This window comes from Pseudophryne corroboree, chromosome 6 (assembly GCF_028390025.1).
Source record: "Pseudophryne corroboree isolate aPseCor3 chromosome 6, aPseCor3.hap2, whole genome shotgun sequence".
In the NCBI taxonomy this organism is placed as follows: domain Eukaryota; kingdom Metazoa; phylum Chordata; class Amphibia; order Anura; family Myobatrachidae; genus Pseudophryne; species Pseudophryne corroboree.
Genome location: NC_086449.1, coordinates 335,286,260 through 335,313,859, shown reverse-complemented (window position 1 = coordinate 335,313,859; position 27,600 = coordinate 335,286,260). Strand labels below are relative to the sequence as shown.

At 49.1% G+C, this 27,600-nt stretch overlaps 1 long non-coding RNA gene across 2 annotated transcripts in view; it reads right to left on the bottom strand.

The window, feature by feature from the left end:
* The window catches only part of LOC134932208 (uncharacterized), a 337,842-nt gene that overhangs the window by 53,281 nt on the left and 256,961 nt on the right, over positions 1-27,600 (bottom strand). Inside the window, exons 1-2 of one of the 2 annotated variants that reach the window (XR_010179265.1) lie at positions 5,099-5,240; positions 2,822-2,937 (exon numbers count right to left, since the gene is read on the bottom strand). This is a non-coding gene — a long non-coding RNA (uncharacterized LOC134932208). Of the gene's footprint in view, positions 1-2,821; positions 2,938-5,098; positions 5,241-27,600 lie in introns of those variants that run through there. The other variant, XR_010179264.1, reaches the window with a different exon arrangement.

Genomic DNA, 27,600 nt, shown 5'->3' with positions numbered 1-27,600 from the left:
GGCAGCATCACATTGCATGGGTTCTTGCGTGACTGGGCAATTGGCAATAACATGACCTGGCATACCACACCTAAAACATTTAACCACACGATTATCAACCCGTTTGGGCAGCATAGACCGTTCTATCCCCATTGGCCTGTCTCCAGGGCCAGTGTTTACAGTCTCTCCAGCCTTGCGTTCTCTTAACCGCCCAGCAACGTTTTCCCACGGAACAGTCTTACCAGTCTTTACTGAAGGGCGCTGTCGAGGATCTATGGGTTGCTGGGTGGTCATCAGTAGTTCCTCTGCTGCCAAATACCTCTCTACCATGTCCACTAATTGGTCAGCAGTACCCGGGTTTCCATGGCTCACCCACTTGCGCAGGACCATGGGCAAAGATCTCAAGTAGCGGTCCATGACGACTCTTTCCACCATCTGGGGACCAGTTAATGTCTCTGGCTGTAGCCATTTTTTTGTTAGCTGAATAAGGTCGTGCATCTGGGAGCGCGGAGGCTTCTCCATGGCGTACAGCCAACGGTGCACCCGTTGTGCTCGTACTGACAGCGTGACTCCCAGGCGGGTCAGGATCTCAGTCTTTAGTTTATCATAGTCCCGAGCCTCAGCAGGGCTTAAATCAAAGTAAGCTTTTTGGGGCTCACCTGACAGGAAAGGTGCCAGCAGACTGGCCCACTGTGCTTTCGGACAGTTCTCACGCTCGGCAGTCCTTTCAAACGTGGTCAGATAGGCCTCCACATCATCAGCCTCTGTCATTTTCTGCAGGAAGTGACTGGCCCGTATAGAACTAGAGCTGGTTGGAGCACTGACGGCCACATCTCCAACCCGAGCTGCAAGTCTCTGCACCACTTCTGCTAAGGCCTCTCTATCCTGACGCTGTTGCCTGTAAAGTTCATCAACAACTGCCTGCTGTTGTCTCTTATTTTCCTCCATTGCCACCTGCTGCTGTCTTATATTTTCCTCCATTGCCACCTGCTGCTGTCTGTTGGCCTCCTGCTGTAGTCTCCAATTTTCCTCCATTGCCACCTGCTGTTGTCTCCTATTTTCCTCCATTGCCACCTGCTGCTGTCGGTTGGCCTCCTGCTGAGCCGCTGTAGCTTGCAGCAAGGCTTTAAGCAGATCCTCCATGTCGACAGATTTTTCAGGCGGCTTTGTAGCTGTTTTCACCCAGGACATATATCAAACCCTCAGGGGTGAGTCTCAGTAACTTCACACTGGGCTGTATCTGCATAAACCACCGTTTTCTGCAGGCCTCACAAAGCTGCTGCTTTCACTTATGCGCAGAACGGTGTGCTCGCATTCTCCACCAAGTTGTAACACTGTAGGGGTGCAAGGCGCCTTTTCCTGGGGAATATGGCCGCACGCAGCAGCTGAGGAACAACACAAGTCCAGTTTCTGGTACAACTGACCCCGGCCAGTTTTATTGAAACAGAAAATAAAACAAACCCCAAAATAAAAATACCTTGCCTGTCCGGCACTAACTAAACATAAGATATTCCTAACTGTCACTAAACAAAACACAGAGTTCTTCAGTACATACTGTATAGCTTACTTGTATCAGAAAGCGTGTCTCTCACACACAGATCCTGCGGCCTTCCCAGGCAGTCTGCCCATACTAATCAGGCTAGCAGCACTATAACACTCTTACACAGCTGAAACCCTGATTAGCCCTCTGTGAGGCCAAAGACCCGAACTGGGCCCAATGTCTAGAACTCGCCTTATCTCTCTCTCAGAGCCTTTACCCAGCTTTTACAGCAAACTGAAAAGGTTCAGACAAAACAAAAAGCATTTTTCCTAGAAGTTAACATTTTCTAAAACATGTAAGACAAGAACCTGGGACAAATATACCTGCCCTCAAACACTATCCCAGTGTTCTTGTCACAATATATATATATATATATATATACAGGGGCGGATTGGGAACTTTTTTTTAACATAGCAGGGCTGCACAAGCGATCGCAGCCCTGCTATGCTAAAATACACTCCCCCATAGGTGGCGTCTAGTTGATCGCACGAGCAGCAAAAAGTTGCTACGTGCGATCAACTCGGAATGACCCTCTATGTGCACTGCAGGGGGGGCAGATATAACATGTGCAGACAGAGTTAGATTTGGATGGGGTGAGTTCAAACTGAAATCGAAATTGCAGTGTAAAAATAAAGCAGCCATTATTTACCCTGCACAGAAACAATATAACCCATCCAATCTAACTCTCTCTGCACATGTTATATCTGCAAAACCTGCAGTGCACATGGGGGGGTAATTCTGAGTTGATCGCAGCAGGAACTTTGTTAGCAGTTGGGCAAAACCATGTTCAGTGCAGGGGAGACAGATATAACATGTGCAGAGAGAGACAGATTTGGGTGTGGTGAGTTCAATCTGCAATCTAAATTGCAGTGTAAAAATTAAGCAGCCAGTATTTACGCTGCACAGAAACAAAATAACCCACCCAAATCTAACTCTCTCTGCAAATGTTATATCTGCCCCCCTTGCAGTGCACATGGTTTTGCCCAACTGCTAAAAATGTTCCTGCTGCGATCAGAGGCGTAACTAGGGTTTTCGGAGCCTAGGGCAAGGTTAGGAATGGCGCCCCCCTCCCCCCCATCCCCCCTCACCACCACCTAAAAAAAAAAAAAAAAAGAAGGAAAGAAAAGCCTTAGAAAAAAATCGACAAATTGTGTGTGCGCGCCGCAGGCGCGCGCTGGGAAAAATGGGCGTGGTCACATACCAGAAGGGGCGTGGCAACCGAAAATGGGGCGTGAAAACATGATACGCCACCTGTTTCATGTCACACTGGGAACATTCTTTTCAATTAAACATGCACCTTACCTGTGTGATGGTTTCTCACAATATGGAACCTCTGAAGAACTGTATCCTCTGAGGCAGATGGCGTCTTCAGTCGGTATTCACTATTCATGTAGGAGATCCGATCGTCCGGAAGATGCCTGTTTGTGTAGGAATATTAACAAGGTCAGTATCATGCAACAGTGGTTCAACAAGACTCACATACTGTCCCCTGTGTTACATCCTGCCCCCTGCGTCTCTCAGCCACACCATCATCTCCCTCTCGTGTCATCTCTCAGTCACACCATCACCACCCCCTGCATCATCTTTCAGCCACACCATCACCTCCCCCTGCGTCACTACTCAGCACACAATCACCTCCCCCTGCGTCGTCACTCAGCACACCATCACCTCCCCCTGCGTCGTCACTCAGCACACCATCACCTCCCCCTGTGTCGTCACTCAGCACACCATCACCTCCCCCTGCATCATCATTCAGCACACCATCACCTCCCCCTGCGTTGTCATTCAGCACACCATCACCTCCCACTGCGTCGTCTTTCAGCACACGCTATTGCACTCTGTGTCTCTGTGTGTGTTCCATGAGCTGGGAGCCCATGCTGCTGATGTCAGGGAGACTGCACCGCACCAGAGCGCCCTGTGCTTGCATTCTGACAGAGAGGGCGGGATGTATTAACATACATTGCCACCAATCGCCGCCTACCGCAGCGATGCTAACATATGTGATTAACATTGCAATGCGGTAGACGAACTCCCTTGTGATGTTGAATGGAGTTACTCACACTGCTGGCGGGGAGGGGGCATGGAGACACACTGCTGGCGCGGAGGTGGCATGGAGACACACACTGCTGTTGGGGGGGCATGCAGACACACACTGCTGATGGGGGGGGGGCATGGAGACAGACACATACACACACACACACACACACTGCTGATGGGGGGGCATGGAGACACACACTGCTGATGGGGAGGGGGGCATGGAGCAGTGGTGCAAGTAGAAAAAATGTCTTACAGGTACTGTGTACGCGCGCCAAAAAATGGGTGTGGCCAAATGCCATATGGGGCGTGGCCAATGAAAATGTGGGCGTGATACACATATGGGGGAGGGGCAGATACACATATGACCCCCACAGTGCCAGATACACGTTGCCCCACAGTGCCAGATACACGAATGCCCCACAGTGCCAGATACACGAATGCCCCACAGTGCCAGATATACATTGCCCCCCACAGTGCCAGGTATACATTGCCCCCCACAGTGCCAGGTATTCGTGAAGCAGCAGCAGAATCCCCCCTCCCCTCCCCTTCCCCTGCTCACCGCTGCTGCTGACTTGTGTGAGGGGAGGAGAGCGCAGCCTGCGTCTCTCCTTCCCCTCAGTCTCCGGCGGGTGAGTTCAATATTCAGCGCCGATCCGTGAGCCAATCAAAGCTCCGCGAGCTCTGATTGGCTCACGGGCGGCGCTAATTTGAACGAAGACACTGAGGGGCAGGAGAGGCGCAGGCTGCGCTCTCCTCCCCTCACATCAGCGGTAGAAAGCGGCGGCCCATCGGTGTGGGTACGGCGTACCCACAGCGAAATTCTTAAGGGTACGCCGTACCCACCCATACCCGCATACTTGCACCGCTGGCATGGAGACACACACACACTGCTGATGGGGGGTAGGGAGGCATGGAGACACATACACACTGCGGATGGGGGGTAGGGGGACATGGAGACACATACACACTGCGGATGGGGGGTAGGGGGGCATGGAGACACACACACTGCGGATGGGGGGTAGGGGGGCATGGAGACACATACACACTGCGGATGGGGGGTAGGGGGGCATGGAGACACATACACACTGCGGATGGGGGGTAGGGGGGCATGGAGACACACACACAATGCTGATGGGGAGTAGGGGGCATGGAGACACATACACACTGCGGATGGGGGGTAGGGGGGCATGGAGACACACACACACTGCTGATGGGGAGTAGGGGGCATGGAGACACATACACACTGCGGATGGGGGTAGGGGGGCATGGAGACACATACACACTGCGGATGGGGGGTAGGGGGGCATGGAGACACATACACACTGCTGATGGGGGGTAGGGGGCATGGAGACGCACACACACTGCTGATGGGGGGTAGGGGAGCAGGGGGGCATGGAGACACACACACACTGCTGATGGGGGGTAGGGGGGCATGGAGACACTCTGGTGTGGGGAGGGGGACATGGAGACACACACACACTGCTGATGGGAGGGGGGCATGGAGACACTCAGGGACACACACACATACTGAGGTGCCCTCACCTTGATGAATTGCAGCCTCCAGCAGCTCCTCCCTGCTCTTCCACGCTGCCAGCCAGGCCCCAGAAGAAGAGCAGCAGAGCTGCAGAAGATCCCGATGTAGCCCCGCCCCCTGCTTGGGTCAGATGAGCATGTGCTGGGCTCCACCAATCTGGGCTCAGCACATGCTCCTCTGACCCCACTGTCACATGTTACTCTCTGCTGCTGCTGCTGAGCTGCTGCTGCTGCTGCTCCTCGTTCACTTCTCACACAGCAGGCTCCTGGCGGAAGCAGCAGCACGTTAATGGAGGCAGGGGCGGGCGAGCAGGTACAATGCCCTGGCCGGCGGCGCCCCCTTCTGCTGGGCCTGCCACAGCGCCCAGGGCACGTGCCCTGCTCGACCCCCCTTAGTTACGCCTCTGGCTGCGATCAACTTGGAATTACCCCCATGGTTTTGCACAACTGCTAACAAATTTGCAGCAGCAATCAACTCTGAATTACCCCCATAGGCTAAGTAGTATAATACTATGGGGGTCATTCCCACCCACCGGTTCTTCGCTGCGGTGCGAACAGATCGGAACTGTGCATGCACGGCGGCCGCAATGTGCACGCGCGTCGTTGCGCGGCGACGACCGTCGCCGAGCAGCGGCCAGTACAAAGAAGAAAGTGATCACGTCTGGGGCGTCTACTCACCGTTTTCCAGGTGTGGAGATCCAAATGCAGGCGTGTCCAGGCGTTTGGAGGGTGGATGTCTGATGTCAATCCCGGGACTTTCGTCGCTGGATCTGTCGCACAGGGTAAGTAAGTTTGACCCTGGTCTTGTTTTGTAGGAAACTTTTTTAGCATAGCAGGGCTGCACAAGCGATCGCAGCCCTGCTATGCTAAAATACACTCCCCCATAGGCGGCGTCTAGTTGATCGCATGAGCAGCAAAAAGTTGCTACGTGCGATCAACTCGGAATGAGGGCCTATGGGGGTCATTCCGAGTTCATCGCTAGCTGCCGTTGTTCACTGCATAGCGATCAGTGAAAAAGAGGGCTAATCTGCGCATGCGTATGCGCTGCAATGCGCATGCGCGTCGTACGGGTACAAAATCCATTGTGGTTTTGCACTGTTTCTAGCGACGATTCCAATCGCACAGACGGCCGCAAGGTGATTGACAGAAAGAGGGCATTTCTGGGTGTCAATTGACCATTTTCAGGGAGTGCTTGGAAAAACGCAGGCGTGTCGGGGAAAACGCAGGCGTGGCTGGGCGTTTGCTGGGCGGGTGTGTGACGTCAAAAGCCGTCCCTCCGTCGTTAGAATCATCGCACAGGATAAGTAACTACAGGGCTGGTCTTGTTTTGCACAAAATGTTTTTGCAGTGCTCTGCTGCACAGGCGTTCACACTTCTGCAAAGCGAAAATACACTCCCCACTGGGCGGCGATAATGCGTTTGCACGGCTGCTAAAAACTGCTGGTGAGCCATCAACTCGGAATGACCCCCTATGTACAGTGCTGCCAAACTATCATAGCAAGCTATAAGAAAGTCAGCAGGGACGTGGTCAGGGTAGGTGGAGCCTCACATGTCATGCTCCCTGTAAGATTCCACAGTTTTGACTATAAAAATGATTAGACTAATAAAAGGAATATATTTATAACTTATAAACTTTGTATTACTCTACTTATTCTATTTTACTAGTTATATGTCACCAAATATGCTGTGCTGCAGGGAGAGGCACTGGCCAGCTCTGCCTCCCCTCTGTATGTCAGACAGTGTACCTGGGGCTAGGGGTGGGGCCGGTCTACAGCAAATAATGCTGCATAGAAAATGGACCCAGTGAGGCTCTATCAGATCAGCCTCAGGAGGAAGGCGTGCTCAACTTTGTCATGTGTTACCCTGTGGTCGCTGTGCTATGTATTACCCTGTGCCCTGTACCCCACTGTGCTATTACCTTGTGCCTTGTTTTACCCCGTGCCTCATATGCCATGTTTTTACCTGTGCCCGCGTGTGCCATATTTTACCCTGTGCCCCCATGTGTCATGTGTTACCATGTGCCCCCCTGTAATACCTTGTGCAATGTGTTACCCTGTGACGTCTGTTACCTTGTGCCCCCTTGTGCTATGTATTACCTTGTGTTATCCTGTGCCCCTTTTACATCTTTTACGTGGTGTCCCACTGTGCCATGTGTTACCCTGTGCACCCCTGTTCTATGTATTACCCTGTGCCCAACTTTGACGTGTTACCCAGTGCACCCCTGTGCTATGTATTATCCTGTGCCATATGTTGCTCCACTGTGCCATGTGTTACCCTGTGCCCCCTCTATACTATGTATTACCCTGTGGCACACTATGGCAGTGTGATCTGTGAAGAAGGGGGCTGTATGGAGGCAGTGTGATCTGTGAGGAGTCATGTAATGTCATCTCTGGACTGTCCGCCTATAAGGCTGTGATTGCTGCCCATTGTTGTGCTGCTTACAGAGGGGATAGGCCGTATATCGGGTGGTATGTACAGTAAATGTGGCTCTTATACTAGACAGTGCCTCACCAGCCATTGGCCTCACCCATGTCACTGAAACTCAGGCTACTTTAGGGACCATGAAACGTTTACAGGACCACATAGCTGCTAGATATAGCCCCGTCGCTCTCATATGTAAAGTAATTTGCATTTGAGAACTTTGGTGGTAGTAAGATTTGGCATGTTCCAAAGGTCAAAATAATTAAAAATCAGCACTCTATCCTTACTGCCATTCTCAGGTTCTTCAATGCTCTTTGATGTTGCTCGAGCTTTGCATCCAACTAAAGACCAGAAGAGGCTGTGCAAGAGAAACTAAGGGGGGGAACTCAATTGGGAGTGAGGTTTTGGATTACACAGATATGCATGCTCCTAATACTCATGATATCCAATATAAAAAAAAAGATGCAGAAAAAAGCATAAAAAATAAAAAGATACCTCTCCGAGGGTCTCCGATGGTCTTTGCTGCTCCCGGTGCTCTTCCCTCCATCTTCTCACTAGGGAAGGGGCTGCTTGGAGTCCTGGGAGCTGCTTGGAGGCTCTGGGGGGTGCTGGGAGGCGCAAGGACTGCTAGGAGATGTAGGTCTACCAGCGGCCAGATCCGGAGTGATTAGGACCGGATCCCATCGCTGAAGCAGAAGACACCGATTCGGAAGGTGAGTTTTTAAGCTAATTGGAAACTTACAATTGCTCAATTAGTCCTCAGGTGTGTGTGTGTGTGGGAGGGGGGGGGGGTTGCTGTTACAGTGCCAGGGCAAGTACCAGTGATTTTTCCTAAAATGTGCGATTTTTGGAGAAATCAGACTTGCTCTGTAGGTCCGTGTAAAAAGATGCAGTGATTTCAATAGCAATCATTGCAAGGGATCGGTATGAAATACTTCCAATCAAAATCCGATGTTCAAAATCCCGACACCAATTGACCGATGGTCAAAATCCCGACAAGGTCAAAATCCCGACATGGACAAAATACAGACATTTAAAATACCGACAAGGTCAAAATACAGACATGTAAAATGCCGACAGGTCAAAATACATAAGTCAACATGGATACCATATAAAGTGTACCGCAACCCCTCGCATGGCTCGCTGCGCTCGCCATGCTTCGGGCACGGTGCCTCGCTGCGCTCGGCACACTATTATATTCCCCCTCCAGGTCCACTAGGATGGTAAAGTATGAACAAGTCGGTTTTAATGAAAAAAATCATGAAAAACTCATCTCGGTATTTTGATCTGTCGGCATTTTACATGTCGGTATTTTGTCCATGTCGGGATTTTGACCTTGTCGGGATTTTGACCATCGGTCAATTGGTGTCGGGATTTTGAACGTCGGGATTTTGATTGGAGGTAAACTGACTGCATCCCCATTGCAACTCATTTTCTGCCCAGCAGCTGAATATCAAAACCCTACAGGTTTTTTTTATTTTCCATCCGAACTGAATTCCCCCTACAGGCCTGATTCTGAGAAGCACAAAATCCACACACAATATTGATATTCATGTAGTTGAGCAATTATTTGCAACTGAGCATGCTTACAAAAGTCTGAAAACCCCTACGGGGCATGGGTTGTGAGTGTACACACAAACGTGTTAGTGTGATCAGGTCAGACGGAATGTCAGAAATGTTGTGGGAAAGTGATGGGCATTCCTGGGCAGAAGCTAGTAGTGTGCACAAAAATGGTCACAGTTGTGTCAGTGCAATCAGTTGCGTTCACAGTCACACAGCCGCATTCATAGAACTCCATGGTCAGATAGAGGAATTGCATATGGCTGGTGCAAGTTTTGACATGCAACCAATGTTGGAGTATAAGGACGCACCAATCAGTATTACAGCGTGCATGAATGCTAAAAGTGGAGCCTCAGCTCTTGCACATTCAGCCACACAGATGTACACAAGGGAAAGAGTTTGTACAGTAGCTGTATTTCCATAAACTCGCAGATGCTGCTGAGCATTTGCTTTTGCATCTGACTAAGAGTATGGCCCTATGGGTGGAGGGAGGCACAGGTGCTAAGTGGGTTGTGACTTACAAATGGTAGAAAGAGGTGTGCTGATGGATACACAGTCATACAAAAGGGAAAAAATTAAAGTATACCCACATCATGGAGAGACTTAAAAAGTACAAGGGATGGAGGAGGAGAGACCATTAGTTGGGGAGCCTTAAAGATGTACATACAGAAGAAACACAACAAAAGGGAGGTACAAAGGGTGGGTGAAGACTCATCTATATCATTAAGGTAGTATGGGAAGGAGCAGAGGTGCTCAGGAAAAAACAGCCTGGCAGGGGAGAACTAGAGATGAGGTTAGGGAATTGTGTGTAGGAAGAGCTGCACCGCCTGTGCTAATTGAATGGGTGACTGCTGCCTGTATGACAGATGTGCTCCGCTGTGGACTGAGTAATAGACAGCCAGTCAGTGGTGTACCGATCAGGGGTTGAAGGGGGAGCAACTGTTACCCTTGGTGAAAGTCTTGAAAATGGGGCCTCTCTGAGATGGGCGCCAGTCAGTGCAGGATTGCCCGAAGGCTGCGTAATATGTTTTTTTAGCTGGGTGAGGAGTTGAGGAGTGACAGGCAGATAGACAGGTGGGCGGGGATGCCTTAGCTGGCTACTGCCTGGATGTACATTACTGGGGTTGTTGCGATGGTGTTGAAAAAGTTAAGGAGGGGCTAATTAGTGATGAGATGATTTTTGTGGCTGACAAAAAATTATTCTCTTTGTTTTGTAAGGTGGTCACAAAAATGCTCTTTCATTGTAAGGGGATCTCAAAACTGCTGTTTGTATTGTATGATTGTCTAAAAATCACTGTATGGTGGTCACTGCAATGCTCTGTACTGTATGGCGATCATTGGAGGCTTTGTTTACTGTATGGGGATCCCTGAGTTCTGGTTGTATTTCTTTATACTGTATCAGTAGTGTGTGTGTGTGTGTGTGTGTGTGTGTGTGTGTGTGTGTGTGTGTGTGTGTGTGTGTGTGTGTGTGTGTGTGTGTGTGTTTGTGTGTGTGTGTGTCTGTGGGGGGTGGTGTAGTACCTTATCCCCCATTTCAAGCTTACTTTCTCTTCCTACAACTTTACACTCTCCCTAGCCAAGCAATCCTTTTTCCAATCACTCATCCCTTCTCAGTCCTCCATTCCCTCCTTGATACTTTCAACGCTCTCCTTTGACCCACCCCCTCCTCCCCTCCCACCCTCCCTCCCTGTCACTGACTTTGCCTCCTTCTCATCAAAAAGTGAGACAATCCAACATGAGATTTTCTCCCATCTCCCTTGGCAGCCCCCACCATCCTTTTCCTCCTGCATCCCACCTTGTGCACCTTCCGACTCCCCACAGACAAAGAAGTCCACTCCCTCATCTTATCCTCTCCCCCCCTCCACCTGCCCCCTGGACCCCCTCCCCTCCCACCTCCTCTCCCCCACTGCCTGCTCCCACCTTGCTCACCGCTTCAACCTATCACTCTCTACCGGCGTCTTTAACTCACCATTCAAACATGCTCTTGTCTCACCTATTAAAAAAAAAACCTTGACCCTTCCTCTCCTGCTAGCTACTGCCCCATCTCTCTTCTTCCACATGCCTAAAACTACGTGAGCGGCTGGTATACAGCCGTCTCACCTACTACCTCTCTGACAACTCCATCCTTGATCCACTTAAATCTCGCTTTCGCCCACTCCGCTCCACTCCACTGAAACTGCTGTAATCAAAGTCACCAATGACCTGCTTGCGGCCAAATCCAGGGGTCACTTCTCTCTGCTCATCCTCCTGGGTCTCTCTGCTGCCTTTGACACTGTGGATCATCCTCCCCTCTTCCGCACCCTCCAGTCCATTGAACTCTGTAGCACTATCCTTGCCTGGTTAACCTCTTATCTCACTAACCGCTCCTTCTCTGTGTCTGCCTCTGGCTCCATCTCACTCCATTCCAGCCTCCCTGTTGGTGTCCCCCAGAGTTCTGTCCTTGACACCCTTCTCTTCTCCTTGTACACTGCTTCTCTGGGTGCTCTCTTAAGATCCTTCAGCCATCAATACCACCTCTATGCTGATGGTATGCAACTATACCTCTGCTCTCCTGACCTCTCCCCCTCTGTCCTCTCTTAGGTAACCAGCTGCCTCTCTACCATCTCCTCCTGGATGTCTGACCATTCCCTGAAGTCCAACATGGACAAAACTTAACTCATCATCTTTCCCCAATCAAGAGTCTGCAACCCCTAACATCTTTATCACTGTTGACAACACCATCATCTCCCCTGTTGCCCAACTCCAATATTGACTCCTCCCTCTCCTTCGCACCCCACATCCAATCTTTCAGTCCTGTCTGTCCCAGCTATGCAACATCACTCGCATCAAGCAGTTTCTCTCCCAGAGTGCGACTAAACTTATTATCCACTCAGGGCTTGATTATTGCAACTTTCTCCTCACTGGCCTCGCACTCTCCCATATCGCTCCACTCCGATCTGTTCTCAACTCGGCAGCCAGACTTATCTTCCTCTCCCGCTGCTCCACATCTGACACTCCCCTTCAACAAAACCCTCACTGGCTCCCATTCCCCTACAGCACAGGTTCTCAAACTCGGTCCTCAGGACCCCACACGGTGCATGTTTTGCAGGTCTCATCCCAGAATCACAAGTGACATAATTTGCTCCACCTGTGGACCTTTTAAAATGTGTCAGTGAGTAATTAATACACCTGTGCACCTGCTGGGTTACCTGCAAAACATGCACTGTGTGGGGTCCTGAGGACCGAGTTTGAGAACCACTGCCCTACAGAATCTTCTTCAAACTCCTCATCCTCACATACAAGGCCTTCTTTAACTCCACTGCTCCTTACATCTCCAGCCTCATCTCCCTATATACTCCCTCTTGTCCACTCCGGTCAGCCAATGACCGTCACCTTTACCCTGATCATTGAATCACATGCGCAAATTAAAAATGTTGACCGCACTGCCCCCCTTCACTGGAACGAGCTCCCTCGCTCTATTAGACTCACCCCCCGACTTTGTAAAGCTTCAAACAAGCACTGAAAACCCAGCTGTTCATCAAAGCGTAACCTTCCACATAACCTAGTCTCAAGGCCGCTTTCCCAACCCCTTGCCTTATGTCTTGCCCATCTCTGCCTCTCTTACTTCCTGCCACCAGGCCACCTATCGCTTGCTTGTGTCTCATATCACCTGTCTGTCTCCCCCTAGATTGTAAGCTCCTTGGAGCAGGGACCGCTTTCCTCCTGTTCTCACAGCCCTCTTCTCTTGCACTTCAATTACAGCTCTCTCCTACTCAGTGATTGTCTATACCTGCATTTCCGCTCGCTCGTGACTGTTCATCTCTTCCAATAGGCTGTCCACCCTTAGTAGTATGCCGATTACTCCTTTGCTTCCTTACATCTCAGGTGTATTGTGTATGGAGAATTGTGGTGCTAATTGTTACCTGTGCTCTGTTATAGCTTTTCTGTTTCTGTGATGTTAAGTTCTATCCACCCTGTATTGTTCTAATGTGTGTCATATGTATGGCGCTGCAAAACACTTGTGGCGCCTTATAAATAAAGTGTAATAATAATAACCCAAAGTTTAGAGGTATGACTGGAAACTTAGCTTAGCTTTGGACCCATTTAATTGTTTTGAAGATGATACCGGGAGGTGTGTGAGTACACTGATGTGTTGTACAGGGGAGATTAATGCATGCTGTGCATGATATATTTGTACCAAAGGCATTTCTATAATGGGTGCAGTGTGTACGGTGCACAAATGCCCATGGGTCCAGGGGGGCCCAAACCGCGCACTCTGTACCCATATATAATTACCTCCCCAGAGTCCCACATTGGTGCTGCTGATGCTGGAAAAATCACTCAGAAAATGGCAAGACGCCCATTTTCAGGGGATTCTTTCATGGGCAGTAAAGATTTGTCTCTGGGAACATGGCAGGCACCATGTTGTTCAGAGGCTTGCACATGTGCACTAGAGATTAGTGTCTGGGAACACAGTGGGTGCCATGTTTCCAAAGACTTGCGCATGCAGGGACTACAGTGCCTCAGAGAGGATGGGGCCTACAAAGAGAAGTCTGCACACAGGGTCCCCTCCTCTCTTAAGCCGCCCATGATTTGTGCTGTAATCATTTTATGCTGGCCTCAAACAGGCAGATCACTATCAGATCCGTGCCAGACGTGCACAGATGCTGACACTCAGAGGTTGTGCGTAAGGATCTGCGGCAATACCATTGCAGACAGAAGGGGCAGTGTACCGTCAACATTTACAACTGCCACACATATATAATTTACTGCTGACTGAAAATTCAGAAAGGTTTGCTAAATTGCAAAACACGAATAGTCCGATTATTGGCAGCATAAGCATGTGCTGCGAACACTTTGCACATGCATATACACCATAGGGGTTAATTCTGAGTTGATCGCAGCAGCAAGTTTATTAGCAATTGGGCAAAACCATGTGCACTGCAGGGGGGGCAGATGTAACATGTGCACAGAGAGTTAGATTTGGGTGGGTTATTTTGTTTCTGTGCAGGGTAAATACTGGCTGCTTTATTTTTACACTGCAATTTAGATTTCAGTTTGAATACACCCCACCCAAATCTAACTGTCTCTGCACATGTTATATCTGCAGTGCACATGATTTTGCCCAACTGCTAACAAATTTGCTGCTGCGATCAACTCAGAATTACCCCCAAAGTGCGATCACTCTGCAATCGCAGAGTGCAAAGTGATTGCCAGGCAGTGACCATTTGTTCGAGGCAACATGGTGTTTGTGGGAGTGGCTGGGAAAATGCAGGCATGTTAGGCGTGCATCTGATGTCAGCTCTGATCACTGCAATGAAAAACATGGCACCCAGTGTAACTGCAATTGCATTATTTTGAGTAGGCATGGGTCAACTGCAACTTGACAATGGTACTCAGGGGGTTGATCAGATTTGATCACTGCTGTGCGTTTTCACACAGCGGGCGATCAGTGATAGACTGCGCATGCGTATGCACAACACTGCGCACGTGTGTCAACAACAGGCATTGCCGACCAGTGACAGGATGGTGCGAAAATTCCGATCGTATGGGCATTCGCAAGGTGATTGACAGGTAGAGGCCGTTTGTGGGGATTGTCTGGAAAAACGCAGGCGTTCCCAAGCGTTTTCAGGGAGAGTGTCTGACGTCAGCTCCGGCCCTGATCAGCCTGTTCTCATCACACTGTAGGAGTAAGTCCTGCACTGCACAGAGACTGCACACACTGGATTTTGCAGCTCGACGTACACATGGGATCGCACACTTGCACGGGCGAATTTACACTCCCCTTGGGCGGCGACTATCTGAATGCAGGACAGCAAAGTTAGCAGCCCAGTGAACAGGTCTGAATTTCTTCCTCAGTTTCTGCGTATGGATCACAATTCTGCTAATGCATATGCAGAATTGCGATCACATCAGCCTTGTACAGTTTCTGGGCAGCTCTTCAAATGCAATTTTTAGCAGTAGCAGTTTTGTCTCAATAGCGATCCAAGCTGAATTAGGCCCTGAGACTCAAAACTCTCGATATATGTCAAGGCAAGCAGGACAAGGAAACATCAACTACATTCTATTCCAAAAGCTTAGGTGGCCTTTTGTAGTGAGATAATCCATAGCTTGCACACACTTGCCAATAGAGTTTCGCTTATAGGGGGTCATTCCGACCCGATCGCTCGCTGCAGTTTGTTGCAGCGCAGCAATCGGGTCGGAACTGCGCATGCGCCGGCGCCGCAATGCACCGGCGCATGGCAGCTTTCATTACCTAGCAATCGCCTCTGAGACAGAGGCAGTCGCTGGGCGGGAGGGGGCTGAGCGGCGGCGTTAAGCCGCCGTATAGGGGGAGCAGTCCGGCCAACGCAGGCATGGCTGGACCGTTGGGGCGGGACGCGGCGGCTGCGTGACGTCTTACGCAGCCACTGCGGCCAGCGGGTGCGACGAACAACTCCCGGCCAGCCGCAGGAGCTGCGCTGGCCGGGAGTTACTCTTCACATACAAAGGCATCGCCACTGTGCGGTGCCTTTGTATTTGTGCGGGGGGGCGGACTGACATGCGGGGCGGACTAGCCCTGTGCTGGGCGTCCTCCCGCATGTCAGGGAACATGGGCCCTCATTCCGAGTCGTTCGCTCGGTAATTTTCTTCGCATCGCAGCATTTTTCTGCTTAGTACGCATGCGCAATGTTCGCACTGCGACTGCGCCAAGTAATTTTGCTATGAAGATAGTTTTTTTACTCACGGCTTTTTCTTCGCTCCGGCGATCGTAGTGTGATTGACAGGAAATGGGTGTTACTGGGCGGAAACACGGCGTTTTATGGGCGTGTGGATAAAAACGCTACCGTTTCCGGAAAAAACGCGGGAGTGGCTGGAGAAACGGAGGAGTGTCTGGGCGAACGCTGGGTGTGTTTATGACATCAAACCAGGAACGACAAGCAGTGAACTGATCGCAGATGCCGAGTAAGTCTGAAGCTACTCTGAAACTGCTAAGTAGTTTGTAATCGCAATATTGCGAATACATCGTTCGCAATTTTAAGAAGCTAAGATTCACTCCCAGTAGGCGGCGGCTTAGCGTGTGTAACTCTGCTAAAATCGCCTTGCGAGCGAACAACTCGGAATGAGGGCCATGATTGTAGCTGTGCTAAATTTAGCACAGCTACGATCAACTCGGAATGGTCATAAATGCGGATTTGTACCACCAGATAGGATTTGCACTACCAACAATGTGGAGCATGCAGTCTAACAAGCTTTTGATGTTTATTAGCGACCCCCACAAGAAGGTTAGGATACGTTGCAATCAGAAGTTGGTTGTGCTGATAACTAGCTTGATGGATTTAGAGATAATGGGGGAGATGTACTAAGCTTTGAAAAGTGATAATGTTCCAGGCTGGGTTTGAAAAATGACAGTTAGGAGCTGTTTGGTTGGTACTTTATCACTGTGAAATGTATCACTTTTCAAGGCTTAGTACATCTCCAGTAGCATTCTGGGTCTGGTAACGAAGTGGTAATGTTAAACCCACGCTGGGTAGAACAGAGGGATAGTTAGGTCACAAGACAGGCAGTACTAAGCCAGGGGTTGAAACAAAGAGGGGTCAGAAGCAAGCCGGGTCACACACAAGGAACAATAATAAATATATATATGTTAGGAGTGTTGGAGACAACAGTAGTTGTGTGAAGCATAATACTTTGGCAGCTTGTAGTGAGTTTTAAATAGATGGGGTTTGAATTACCTGACCCTGCAATGTCAGCCATCACCTTACCTATCAGTACAATGTATAGAGTGCTGCAAGCCTGCCCCTACAGTGAGATGAGGATGGCTCCAACACAGAGTGGAAAATGAAGAGAACCAGCAGGTGAGAGACAATTTATTTCTGGCTTTATCCAAGCCAATTATTTTAGGCCTACATCAAACGAGGCCTGTGTAGCATCGCCAATAGTAGAAAAGAAGGTAAATGTGTACACTCAAAAGGAACCGAAACCGGCCAACATAAACAAGCAAAACTCCAAATAGGCTTCAAATGACATAGTTAGTTATTTATTACCACACTTGCAGTGATTTACGGTTTGTCCAAACAGAACAATTGAGTGGGGGAAAACATAAAACCTAGCATGCGTGTTATAGAGGCATACAGAAATTTGCAGGGAGGGGTTGGGGATCTAAATAGAAGAGTCACAGCAGAATACAAATGATCACCAGAACAAATATATGCACCCCTTTGGTTGGGCTCCTTTCTACCAGGGACGTGCAGTCAGGGGAGGCAGTGCCTCCCCTGTCATTAATGATTAAAATAATACAAAGAAGATACTTACGACACATATTCTGTGTCATAAGTATCTCGTTTACATTAATCGAATCATTTTTACTTCTAGAATGGGTTTGGGAGGCACCGACAGTGGTGCCTCCCATTATTAATGGGAACGGGGGCGGGAAGAGGCGGGGGCAGGCAAAGCCTTGGGCCGTAAAAGCCCATTGAAAATATAATAGAAAGCAGCACCTACTAAAGTGCTGCTTTCATACAGGGTCGTGCTTTCAACCCATGAAAGCACGCCCCTGTCAGTGATGCCAGATGTGATTGGCCAGCGGATCCGTCACTGGATCCGCTGCCATCACTCACTGGGTGCGGGCAAATGCGGCAGAGATGCGGGCGGCGGAGATGCGGGTGACGAGACACGGCGTGATGCAGTGGCGGTGCGGGCGTCAGTGGCGGCAGGCATGGATCCGAGATCCCTGCCTGCTATTCTGCATAGTTTGGCAGCGGAGCAGTACCCATTTAAAAAATGGCGCCACAGCGTCATTTTTTAAATTAAAAATGGCCACCGCGAGCCAATCACAGCTCACTGCGTCATCGTCCCGCCGCCTAAGGCTGACTTATATAAGTCAGCGCGAGGCAGCGGCTGTCAGTCCGACGGCGGAGGAGGAGCAGTGAATAGCTCCTGAAGATAGAAGACACCGTGGAAGTCCTGGATGGGCGGCGGCCATGCAAAAGAGGTTAAAGGCCGCCGCCTCCCAGGTGAAGACCCTGAATAATACATTTTATTTTAAAACTGTGTCTTGTATTTATTTTAATATTTTCTTTACAGGTGGACTACAGGTGCAAGCAGGACCCTTAATGTCCGGGCATGCTGGCACTTGTGGTTCTCCAAGTGCCAGCATGCTGGGGCAGGCTTGCTGGGACCTGTAGGCAGCCTGTAAAGAACAATATTACTATTCTTTACAGGTGGACTACAGGTGCCAGCGGGCCCCTTAATGTCCGGGCATGCTGGCACTTGTGGTTCTCCAAGTGCCGGCATGCTGGGGCGGGCTTGCTGGGACCTGTAGGCCGCCTGTAAAGAACAATATTATAGCATGAATCCTGCACCCACCGCCACCAGGGGTGCGGGGCATAGCACTGGGCTATCAGCACGGTGCTGGTTGTTGCACAAGAGGGGGGGACCCCTCTTAAATTTTTAGGGTCCCCACTTTCTGAGGAATGCCAACCCTGGGCTGACTGGTTTGGGGGGTGTTAATGTTATGGCAGGGAGAGTGTCTCCCCTGCTATGGCATTATCCCCCTGGCTGGTTCAGCCTGGTGCTGGTTTTAGTGATGCAAGGGGAACGCTACACTTTTTTTTTTGGGGGGGAAGGGGGGCGGTTGGGTAGCAGCAAGTGCCTCCCCAGCCACTGACCTCACCGCACGTCACTGCTTTGCACCGATCTCACTTCAAATTGCAACCACAAGAGATGCAACTAAAAAAGATAATGGAGTTAATCCAAGCATTCCTGTTTCTGAACACACTTCGCTCATGTCTACTGTACTATAAGAAATCTATTGTTCAATTTTATTCCACTCATTATGCATTTAACTTGCATCAGTAAACACATATTAAATTAATAAAATAAGCACTCGTGAGTGTAAGCCTTAAGAGATGAAAATGTAGCAGAAGCTCTTACAGTTCTTGTAGCAGTGAAAGTGGCGGTGTAATTTCAGCGGCTTTAGACACAAGTATTGGCAGTAGACAAGACGGACAGTATAATTGAAATGGAAGCTCATAGGACTATTCACTCCTATAATCTTCATCAAGTGGCCTGCTCATCTTGTGTTAATTATTTTTACAGGAATGGTATTATTTACCAGTATTACATTTATAAGCTTAATAAAGCTGCAATGTTTCTTTTCAATCCATAAACATATACTGTCATTTCAGCTTCAACAAGTAAACAGCTTTCTTTTTTGAGTTCAGACAAAAAGTAAGCCCTGGGCATGATGGCGAGACAATGGTCATTTGGCGCAGCAGTGTGTTCTATGTCTTTACAAACAGGAAGACAGGATTATATTATTACAGCAGTTAGCGAACAGCAGGGCGCAACTATATTTGATGCATATTTCATGCATTATGTGTTTTAAAGGGATACTAGATTGTGATTTACTGCTGTTTTCCTTTCTTATAATACATGTTTAATTAGTGCTGAAATCCTTCTATGTTGGCTGCAAACAATCACATTGCAATCAGATCTGTGGCCAGGATGCACAGGCACTGTTGTTCAGAGATCAGCCTGACCAATGGATTTAGGGGGTCATTCAAAGAATTTCAGACCCGATCACATGCTAGCGTTTTTTGCAGCGGTGCAATCAGGTCTGAACTGCGCATGCGTATGCACCGCAAGGCGCAGGAGCGTCGGCCACCGGCGACGGGCATCGCCGGACAGCGACGGATTTTATGAAGAAAGTGATCGCACCGGTGATCGCAAGAAGATTGACAGGAAGAGGCCGTTTGTGGGTGTCAACTGACCATTTCCAGGGAGTGTCTGAATAAACGCAGGCGTGTCCAGCCGTTTTAAGGGAGGGTTCCTGATGTCAGCTCCAGGCCGGATCATCGCAGCGGCTAAGTAAGTCCTGAGCTGTGCTGACACTGCACAAACTTTTTTTTGTGCAGGTCTCTGCACATCCGTTCGCACCCCTGCACAGCGAAGACCCCCTCCCCCTGTAGGCGGCAACTACCTGATCGCAGCACTGCAAAAAAACGCCTGCGTGTGATCAGGTCTGAATCACCCCCTTAGTATCCACATGTAGTGGGCCGTGGGTCACCCATAGACTGCATAAACCTGTTCCTGCAGTTTTAACACTCCTGTAAAAAATTCACTGACTTCAAATGAATGGGCTTTTCATTTTGCTCCACAAGCAGCGATTTAGGTCCCATCTAATAACACCAAGACAAAATGAAAAAGACTGCAAGATGCATCTGCTTGATTCCGGCGAGTCTGCCTAATGTTTTTAATCATTTAAAAGGCGAAACAAAACAAACCAATACTGTATTTCCCCCCCAACTGGCAGATTAAATCATCCTGTTATATAAAAAAAATTCAGTTAGTTTGATTTAATAATGCAGAGGTGGTCAAAAGGTCGATCACGATCGACTGGTCGACCGCGGACATGCAACCAGTTGATCGCGGTGGTCACAGTCTGCAGCAGCCAATCCAGCAGTAGCAAATAAAAATCAGGCTAATTCTCATTGGCTTGCTGCAGCGCGGCTGTCTCTGTAGACTGTCACTGTGACAACAAAAGCCAATAGGAATTTATGATCTTATTGGCTGAGGCTGTTGCAGCTGGAAAGCCTGGTTGACTGGTAGAACATCTGCAGGGCTGGCTAGGTTGGCAGTGCGGCCAACGCTAGGACCAAGACTGATGGGCATGTCACCCACCGCCCTGTCCGCCATACTGAGGCTGCTGCTGCTGAACTTGGGAGCTCCACTCTGACAGGTCAGCCTGGTTGGGGCAATTTAATTTAGGTTTTATTTTTTTGTGGGAGACAATGGATTATTATTTTCCTGTGTGGGGCAATGTGTTTTACTCCTGTGTGGGGCAATGTGTTTTACTGCTGTGGGAGCAATGTGTTTTACTCCTTTGGGGGCAATGTTTTACTCCTGTGTGAAGCAATGTGTTTGAGGCTTTTTTCTGTGTGGGGCAGTGTTTTTGAGGTTTATCCTGTGTTGGCCAATGTGCTTGAGGTTCTTTCCTGTGTTTATTACTGTGGGGACCGATGTGTAATTTCAGGGGAGATAGTCCCTACACCCTGTGGTTATGATCTATGTACTCGGAGCCCGAGAAACAGGGTGGCAATAGATGAGCTCCGAATACAGAAATGTGATGCTGCAGTTCAAACTGAGATTTGCAGCAACCCCTAACGGAAAACCCTTACTCCGTTGTCCTTCCCTAGTGGTTGATTAACGCCTGCGAGACTATGGTTTCTTCGGCCCACGGCAGCCGCGTTTGAACGGGCGGATTAGGTCTGCCCGAACTCTGATGCCCCCCTGTCTTAGTAGGTGACAAGACGTTATCCGAGTCAGAGAGAGAACAAGGGGAAAACTAACTAAGACAGACACAAAAGCGCCAAGGCAAAACTGTAACCAAAGTAACGCTGCCCAAATGCCAAATAAGAATCCGTCGTAGTTCGGCAAGGACAACAGTGGCGGAACCTCCGCAGAAAACACAATGCAAGGAAGATTAGAATAATACGGCTTCAGCCGTAAGGTGCGTCAGAGCCGCTACTCACGACACCGGAGAAGGTGCACATAGAAGCAACAGGACCACAAGGCTGAAGATTCAGGATCACTAGACTGGAAGGCTGGAACAGATTCCAAGGACCAGGCTCCGGAAACCGGGACACAGGATGCAGGAGCAAACTGGCTGAAAGCAGGAACACTCCAGAGGCAGGATACAAGCTCCACAGGAAGCTATCACCGGCGAGACTGCAATGTGCTGTCTCCCATAAAAAGGCCCTGCTGGCAAATCACAGGAGAGCCATCAAGACCAGCCCCCAGACCCTAATTGCCCAGCTGTTATGTGGCGCGCTGAGCACGGCGTCCCGCTGCCGCTGACACCTGTGAGGCGATGTCTTGCCCCCTTTTTGTTACATCATGTCCCGTTTTTCAGACGCACCATGTGGCATGAGCTAATGCCCCACCCAGGTAGATCACGAAAGCTTTTCATCTTTCAAAGTATCTACAGTAGCCAACTCCAAAGGCCAGGCCACCCCTGTTATAATGGATCTATTTTGTGAGTTATGATTAGATCTTCAGCTCATTGCTTTCCTCGGTAATCTGGTCTGAATATGTGCCATAGGGATGGCCACCACCCATGTTCTTGATACGATGGAAATGGTTTTCCATTCAATTACACCTATTGCATGCTTCTTTGTAATGACAATATGGGGAGTTACCCAATAATTAGCTAACGTGCCTCCACCCAAGTATGGCCCTCATTTTGAGTTAATCGCTAGCTGCTGTTGTTCGCAGCACAGTGATCAGGCTAAAAATTGGCATTTCTGCGCATGCGTACGGGCCACAGTGCGCATGAGCGAAGTACTTTCCCACAAAACTATGCAGTTTTACACAAGGTCGAGCGACGCTTTTCTGTCGCTCTGTTGATCGGTGAGTGATTGACAGGAAGTGGGTGTTTCTGGGAGGTAACTGGCCGTTTTCCGGGAGTGTGCTAAAAAACGCAGGCGTGTCAGGTAAAAATGCAGGCGTGCCTGGGGAAACGGGGGAGTGGCTGGCCGAATGCAGGGCGTGTTTGTGACGTCAAAGCAGGAACTAAACTGTATGCAGTGATCGCAAGGTAGGAGTAGGTCTGGAGCTGCTCAGAAACGGCATGAAAAGATTTTCGAGCAGTTCTGCTAACCTTTCGTTCGCACTTCTGCTAAGCTAAGATACATTCCCAGAGGGCGGCGGCTTAGCGTGTGCACTGCTGCTAAAAGCAGCTAGCGAGTGATCAACTCAGAATGAGGGCCTATATGTAAAGAAAATCCACACCAGTGGGCCTACTTGGGAAAACCCAGCATTGTATGATGTGTGGTATAAAATACCTTACTGATACACATACAGAGTACCCTTATGTCACCACTTTTCGATTATACCAATTTTTGTTATGTCCTTACCTTCGATCTGGAATCTTCGAGCTGGAACAACAATGCACTCAGGATCATTTATACTTTAATGTAAATGGGTGCATCACATACAACACATTGAATCACGATGAAATGCTAATTTCTTTTATTATAGCAATAAATTCACTGGAGTGCACCCTGGTGAACATGCAATAATAAAACAAGATCACATTGAAAACAAGAATACATATTTGTAATAATAGGATTTTAATTACCTACCGGTAAATCCTTTTCTCGTAGTCCATAGAGGATACTGGGGCTCCATTTAGTACCATTGGGTATAGATGGGTCCACTAGGAGCCATGGGCACTTTAAGAATTTTATAGTGTGTGCTGGCTCCTCCCTCTATGGCCCTCCTACCAGACTCAGTCTAGGAAACTGTGCCCAAGGAGACGGATATACTTTGAGAGAAGGATAGATAAGGATAGTGGTGAGAGATTCCGAACCAGCACACACAAACAAGAGGAAAGCCATGCTAACCAAACTTGAAACAGGAACAGCAACAGCTGAACCAAACAACAATACTTAACCAAGTAACAGTGCAGGAAGAACGAAGGACTACGAGAAAAGGATTTACCGGTAGGTAATTAAAATCCTATTTTCTCTTACATCCTAGTGGATACTGGGGTTCCATTTAGTACCATGGGGAAGTACCAAAGCTACCAAACCGGGTGGGAGAGTGCTGAGGTTCCTGCAGAACTGATTGACCAAACTGAAGGTCGTCAGAGGCCAAAGTATTGAACTTGTAAAACTTAGCAGACGTGTTCGAACCTGACCAAGTAGCTGCTCGGCAGAGCTGTAAAGCCGAGACACCCCAGGCAGCCGCCCAAGAAGAACCCACCAACCTAGTCGAGTGGGCCTGAACAGATTTCGGAACTGGCAAGCCTGCCGTGGAATAGGCATGCTGGATAGTGAGCCTGATCCAGCGTGCAATGGACTGCTTAGAAGCAGGACACCCAATCTTATTGGGATCATAGAGAACGAACAGCGAGTCGGATTTCCTGTAACGAGCTGTCCTCTTTGCATAAACCTTCAAAGCCCTCACAAAATCCAAAGACTCTGAAGTAGCAGAGGTGTCCATAACAGCCGAAACCACAATAGGTTGATTGATGTGAAACGCGGATACCACCTTAGGAAGGAATTGCTGACGAGTTCTGAGTTCAGCTCTGTCCTCATGGAGAATTAAGCAGGGGCTCTTGGGAGACAACGCCCCTAGCTCCGACACACGTCTTGCTGAAGCCAAGGCCAACAGTGTGACTGTCTTCCACGTAAGATATTTAACCTCTACCTCCTGTAACGGTTCAAACCAGTCCAATTGGAGGAACTGCAGCACCAAATTGAGATCCCAAGGTGCCGTAGGAGGCACAAAGGGAGGTTGGATGAGCAGAACACCTTTCAAGAATGTCTGGACCTCAGAAAGAGAAGCTAATTGTTTCTGAAAGAAAATAGACAAGGCCGAAATCTGGACTTTTATGGAGCCCAGGCGTAGTCCCACATCCACACCCGACTGCAGAAAAGCAGGAAACGTCCCAGATGAAATTTCATCACAGAATATTTTCTGCTCTCACACCAACAGACGTATTTCTTCCAAATACGGTGGTAATGTTTAGACGTTACCCCCTTCCCGGCGTGGATCATAGTCGGGATGACTTTGTCAGGGATGCCTCTCCTGGCAAGAATTAGCCGTTCAACTTCCATGCCGTCATACGTAGCCGTGGTAAGTCTTGATAGACGAACGGGCCCTGTTGCAGAAGATCCTCATGTAGAGGTAGAGGCCACGGATCTTCAAGGAGCATCTCCAGGAGGTCCGCGTACCAGGCCCTTCTTGGCCAGTCCGGAGCAATGAGAATTGCTTGAACTTTTTCCCTATTTATTCTTTTCAGAATTCTTGGAATCAGAGGAAGTGGAGAAACACTTACACCATCTAATAGACCAATGGAGTCGTCAGAGCGTTCACTGCCACTGCCTGCAGGTCTCTCGACCTGGAACAATACCTCTTGAGTTTTTTGTTGAGACGAGAGGCCATCATGTCGATTTGTGGACATCCCCATCGACATGTCAAGCACCTGAACACCTCCAGGTGAAGGCCCCACTCCCCCGGGTGCAGGTCGTGTCTGCTGAGAAAGTCTGCTTCCCAGTTGTCTACTCCCGGAATCAAGACTGCTGCCAATGCCGCAGCGTGTTTTTCTGCCCAGAGGAGAATTCTTGACACCTCTGACATTGCTGCTCTGCTTTTCATTCCGCCCTGTCGGTTTATGTATGTCACTGCCGTCACATTGTCCGACTGGACTGAATGGCCTGATCGTGAAGAAGATATGATGCCTGCAGAAGGGCGATGTATATAGCCCTAAGTTCCAGAATGTTGATTGGAGGGACGACTTCCTGACTTGACCATCATCCTTAAAACTGCACCCCCTGGGTGACTGCTCCCCAACCTCTGAGGCTTGCATCTGTGGTTAGCAGAATCCAATTTTGAATCCCAAACCATCGGCCCTCAAGCAGGTGAGAAATCTGTAGCCACCACAGAAAGGAGATGCTGGCCTTTGGCGACAGACGGATCCTCTGGTGCGTGTGAAGATGTGATCCGGACCATTTGTCCAACAGATCGAGCTGGAAGGGTTGTGCATGGAACCTTCCGTACTGAAGAGCCTCGTAAGAGGCCACCATTTTTCCCAGAAGGCAAATGCATAGGTGCACCGATATCCAGGTTGGCTTCAGGACATCCCGAACCATCAACTGGATTACCAATGCCTTTTCCAACGGAAGAAAAACTCTCTGCGACTGTGTGTCCAGTATCATTCCCAGAAATGGGAGCCTCCGAGGTGGCTCAAAGTGAGATTTTGGAAGATTCAGAATCCAGCCGTGATCCAGGAGTAGTTGGGTTGTGAGGCCAATGCTGTTCAACAACCTCTCCCTGGACGAAGCCTTTATCAGAAGATCATCCAGGTACGGAATTATGTTCACTCCCTGCTTGCGAAGGAGAAACATCATCTCTGCCATCACCTTTGTGAACACCCTCGGTGCCGTGGAGAGACCAAAAGGTAGGGCCTGGAACTGTTAGTGACAGTCCTGCAGTGCAAACCATAGATAAGCCTGGTGAGGTGGCCAGATCGGAATGTGAAGGTACACATCCTTGATATCCAGAGACACTAGGAATTCCCCCTCCTCCAGACCTGAGATCACTGCTCTCAGAGACTCCATCTTGAATTTGAACACTCGTAAGTACGGGTTCAATGATTTTAGGTTCAGAATTGGTCTTACCGAACCATCCAGTTTCGGTACCCCAAACAAGTTGGAATTATATCCCTTGTTTTGGAGATGAGGTGGAACTGGAACAATGACCTGCGTTTGTATCAGGTTTTGAATGGCATCCTGTAAGGTTATACTTGCCTCCTGTGAAACTGGTAAGCCTTATTTGAAGAATCTGGGAGGTGGGAGCTCCTGAAGCTCCAGTCTGTAACCCTGGGAAATAAAATCTCTGACCAAGGGATCCTGGCATGATGTTGTCCAGATGTGACTGAAACGTTTTAGTGGGGCTCCCACCTGCCAGTCTTACAGGCATCGCAGTCCACCGTCATACTGAAGGCTTTGAGGAAGCAGAGCTGGAGCTCTGTTCCTGAGAACCAGCAGTTGTTGGTTTGCGTGGTTTACCTCTAGCACCTCTGTTGGCTGTAGAAGATCCTCTGGCTTTGCCCTTAAACTTGACAGTCCGAAAGGACTTTAGAGTAGGTCCTTAGTAGGTCTTCCTGGTTGGGGGAGCTGCAGAAGGAAGATATGTGGACTTACCCGCAGTAGCTTTGGAGATCCATTTGTCTAGTTTGTATCCAAATAAGGCCTCTCCTGTGAAGGGTACGCCTTCCACGCCTTTCCTGGAGTCCGTGTCCGCAGTCCACTGGCGTAACCACAGGCCCCTACGTGCTGACACTGCCATAGTCGTGGCGGGTGCATTAAGCAAACCCACTTCTATTGTGGCATCCACCATAAAGTTCGCAGAGTTCTGTATATGTTGCAGGACTAAAACAATCTCACCCCTAGGTAAGGAATTTAACCCCTCAATTAGGTTACCTGACCACCTAGCTTTAGTAATCCACGCACAGGCTATAGTGGGTCTTTGGGCCACCCCAGCAGCTGTGTACAAGGATTTGAGTGTAGTCTCAATTTTACGATCAGCCGTGTCTTTAAGGTAGGCTGCACCAGGGACAGGTAACACTATTTTCCGTGACAACCTAGACACTGATACATCCACTATCAGTGGATTTTCCCATTTTTTCCTATCCTCAGGAGGAAAAGGAAATGATGAGAGCAACTTTTTAGGGATTTGAAATTTTTTATCAGGATTAACCCATGGTTCTTCAAACAGGGTGTTCAATTCATTTGACACAGGAAAAGTGACTGAGGATTTCTTCTTAACATTAAAATTGATTACTCACACTCTTCTGCCACTTTATCAAGAATTTGCAGAACATCTCTGATAGCTTCTATAAGAGCCTCAATTCCCTGTGACAGAGCAGCGTCCCCCACTTATGAATCCACCTCCCCCTCCTCCATGTCTGACCCATCAGCGTCAGAGTCAGACTGCAGGATATGTGCCAGAGTTCGTTTCTGTGGACAAATGGCAGGGGACTGAGACGCTTGTTTGGGAAC